Source organism: Trichechus manatus, unplaced genomic scaffold, assembly GCF_000243295.1.
Source record: "Trichechus manatus latirostris isolate Lorelei unplaced genomic scaffold, TriManLat1.0 scaffold00172, whole genome shotgun sequence".
NCBI lineage: Eukaryota > Metazoa > Chordata > Mammalia > Sirenia > Trichechidae > Trichechus > Trichechus manatus.
In genome coordinates this window covers 5363965-5368170 of record NW_004444108.1, presented here as the reverse complement: position 1 = coordinate 5368170, position 4206 = coordinate 5363965, and positions in this window count along the sequence as shown.

Below are 4206 nucleotides of genomic sequence, written 5' to 3'. Positions count from 1 at the left end.
TATGTTGTGGGGTTGTTAACCAATGTCATAAAGTAACATGTGTACTTCTGTTTCATGAGAAACTATTTGTTCTGTAAGCCTTCACCTGAAGTACAATTAAAAAAAAAAAAAAGAGTAAAGGAACCAAGAGGCAGAGATATCGAAGATATTAATGTGGCCTTCAGTATGGGTGTCACACCCCAGTGGACCTTCGGCAAGAGTGGCTCTGAGGCGCACAGGTCGGATTCTGAAAAAAGAGGTGGAAGAAGCCAGGTTGATCAGATCTAGCTTTTATTAGGGGGCCTACAGACAGAGGTCAGCACCAAGATTCCCACAACAGACAGCAATGTCCGAAGTCCCCCGGGTAGAGGTCCATGCAGGACAGTGTGGAGTGTTGGTTTATATACCATCTAACATGTAGGGAGAGCAGTATGACTACATGCAAGGATATGTGTAGGGAAACAGGAAAAATGTGTAATCTATGCTGGATGGGTTTGTTTTTGTACTAGTTAATGGGTTTTTTTCTACTAGTTAATAGGTTTCAATTGACACTACCATGAAGTCAGGCATTAGACTTGTTTTCTCCTGGCCCAGGTCACTGCTCAGTAAGGTACTCTGGTTCTCTCCCAGAGTCCTTTGCAGGAAGGATCCATCTTGTATAGCTCAGGTCCCTCTCAATGAGTTCTCTACACAGTGGTGGTTATCCAATAAAAGTCTCAGGTAGGCATCCAACAGAGAGGATACCTGCATCTCAAGTGGAACGTAGGGAGGCAGCAAGCTTTCCAGAGTTCCTCCACATCAGTGTGTTCCAGGAGCACTCCAGCAGAAGGGGCTGCACAATATTTCCCTGTGCTGGCAAGAATGGAGCAGATGTGACCGAGGGAGCTACCCATACAAAGGTCTGTGCAGGAAGGCACGAGAGAGTATGGTAGCATCAGCATGAACCAACATTGGCCAGGATGCAGCCATGTCAGTGGATATAATATAGAAAAGTCAGAAGACGAGCAGCTCCTGCCACCAACACCTCCAGAACTTAAATGCAACCGGGGAAAAGGGGAGTGGGGGGCAAAGATGAGGAACTCCCGACCAAAATTAATCTGAACTGACTGGAATTATTTTTCCCTTCTTGACAGAATGGGGACTTGAAATTGAAATCAAGTTGAGGTATAGAAAAATATAATTATATATTTTATAATTACATAATTGTAAATATAATATACTGGAGAGTCCTTTATTATACCTTGCCTGACTGTTAAAATAATCAGAAAGGAATACAGTAGGTTTCTCCATCAACAAGGAATGAGAATTTCCCTGTTAGTGGCCTCTCAGTGGAAACCTTTGTTAGAATGAAAATCTTTCAGCAAGTGGCCCTAATCTGTAGGCATGAGCAGTCAGAAGAAGCCCAGTTCTCTTCTGAGCATCATAAATGATGCTGGGTCCCACTTGTATCTTTTCATGACATCGTGTCTGCTTTCCCTAATTTTGAAGTGCTAGCTCCCAGGGATAGCGGAACAAGTTCTCATGTCTGACGTTCACCTTGTACAAATGATACAAACTTGAATGACAAATTAAGATTTTTAAATTAATATGCATTCTATTTTCTTTAACAACTAAAACAATTTCTGATTAAAGTTCAAATTTTTAAGTGTGTTTTGAAGTTACCTGTATGAATGCTCCTTATATTAATTCACATATGTAGATGATCCTGTAACAACTGGAAACTCACTAAAACACTGGAAGAACCAAGCTTGAACATTAAATTTTTCTCAAATAGCGTTAGTGACAAAGGCAATACCAAATAAGGTGAAGTCAGCACAACTTGACAAAGGTAAATGCTGACACTAAGAAGTACACAAGAATAAGGGACGATTTTATAAATGCTATCATATATATAATTTTGCAACAACAATAATAACAACTAAAAAATGTGTAGTTATATAGATATATATGCATATATATGTATAGGAAGGCACATATGAATGTACGGATGTTCATGTATAGGTATGTCTAGGCATATGTATATATACATGGTTATGTGTGCTGTATATATATTCATATATAAAATAAAGCACATAGGGGGCATAGTTATGGATACTTCCAGACATAATCAAACACCTTGTGAGGTTGGTTTACTGGGTTTGGGAGATTAGGATCATAGTCTCATGGGGCAGCTCAGTCAACTGGCACAATATAGTTCATAAAGACAATGTTCTACATCCTAATTTGGTGAGTAGCATCTGAGGTCTTGCGAGTCTCCATTTAAAATACAACTATTGGTCTTTTATTCTCTGGAGCAAAAGAGAAAGAAGGAAACCAAAGACTCAGAGAAGAAATTAGTCTGTAGGACTAATAGTCTACACGAACCACGGCCTCACCTACCTTGAGATCAGAAGGACTAGATCGTGCTGGCTACCACCACCAACCATTCCAACCAGGAACACAATAGATGGTCCCAGACAGAATGGGAGAAAAATGTAGAACAAAACCCAATTTCCTAAAAAAAAAGACCAGACTTTTTGGACTGGTAGAGACTAGAGGAATTCCCTAAACTATTGCCCTGGGATACTCTTTATACTTGGAACTCAAACTACTCCTGGAGTCACCTTTCAGCCAAGTGACAGATTGGCTCATTAAATAAATAGTATCACTCGTGAGTACTGTGCTCCTGTAAATAATCATCTAAATGAAACCAAATGTTAAACATTTACACTAGACCAAAGATGAGAAGGTAAGAGGGTGACACGGAAACTAGATTAATGGAAACATAACAACCAGAATGGAAATAATGAGAATGCTGACACATTCTGAAAAATGTAACCGATGTCACTGAACAATATATATAAAAATTGTTAAATGAGAACTTAATTTGCTATGTGAACTTTCACCAAAAACACAAGAAAATTTTTTTAAAAGGAACTTAAAAAATAGCATTAGTAACAGTAATAAATAAGAATGGTTTTGTACTAATATTTGTCCCACAAAAAATTTTAGTACACTCAAGTATTGTTAAATCAGAATCGATTTGATGCCATTTAAGCACTAAATAGTGCTTTTTGCTCATATTTGTAATATTTAGATAATTTTCACTTTCAGTATGTTAATGGAACTAAGACCATTTAGCTTAATAACCATCGAAACACTAAAAGGTTTTGAATAAACTTGGCAGAGAATGACATATTAAGGGTCTGCAGGAATTTTTTAAAAGAAATTATCTTTTAAACTATACTATTAAAATATTACTTTTGGTCCTTTAGTTCTTCACTTAAAAAGGATAGACTTGTATTTTGGAAAACCACAAATGTCCTTTAAAAAGGCAACCTTTTAACTACAGCACTGTCTTTGTCTGTCTCTCTCACTCTCTCTCTCCCTCTCATCTCTCTCTCTCATTCTCTCTTTGTTAAGTAATACAGAAGTTTGTAGGGTGTTTGGAAAAAAAAGGACTAGAAAATAATGATCAATAATCTGAGTTGGCTGAGATAATTTCAGTACCCAGGAGTCTGTTACTGAAAACTCAGTCCACTTGCCACTCTGGCAAGGTTCAATTTTCATGACAAAAAATTATGTAGTGAATTATTGAAAATGTTCAATCTTATGGTAGTCCACTAAATTGGTCAGAGAATCTATTTTTTGGTATGAAGCTATAGTATTGATGATAATTATTATTATAATGTGGCCTACTGTTTTTTGAGACTAAAATGTTTACATAAAAATTTACATAAAATGTCTGCAATTCTACAGCAGCCATTCAGAGAAAATATAATTAATCCTATTTTACAGACAAGGAAGTTGAAGTTCAGTGATTTAATTAGTAGTACCCTGATACTATGTAGCAAAAATGATATTTAAAACAAAATTTGATAACCCACACATTTTCCAAAGTGCTATATTAATGCTTAACTTTGAAGACATTTGATTGAAAAGAGAATCTAAAAATCCAGAGAGCCCTAACATAGTTTCTATTCTGTAGCAAAATGAGAAATATTGACTGAAAAAAATTACAATAAAGTATTTTAACTAGAAGTGCAGCTTTACTTTGATCTTTTCCCAAATCATTCTTTCAAAAGTTCTGATTCCATCAGAGAAAAATGTAGATGAAAGCATCGACATTTGTCACAAAGCATGACTACAGTCTTTTGTAGAACAAATGAGTCCATTTATAATCTAAATTCCATTTTGACATTAAGAAAAAAAACAACATTCACATGATTAAATAAGCATGAAAGCAAT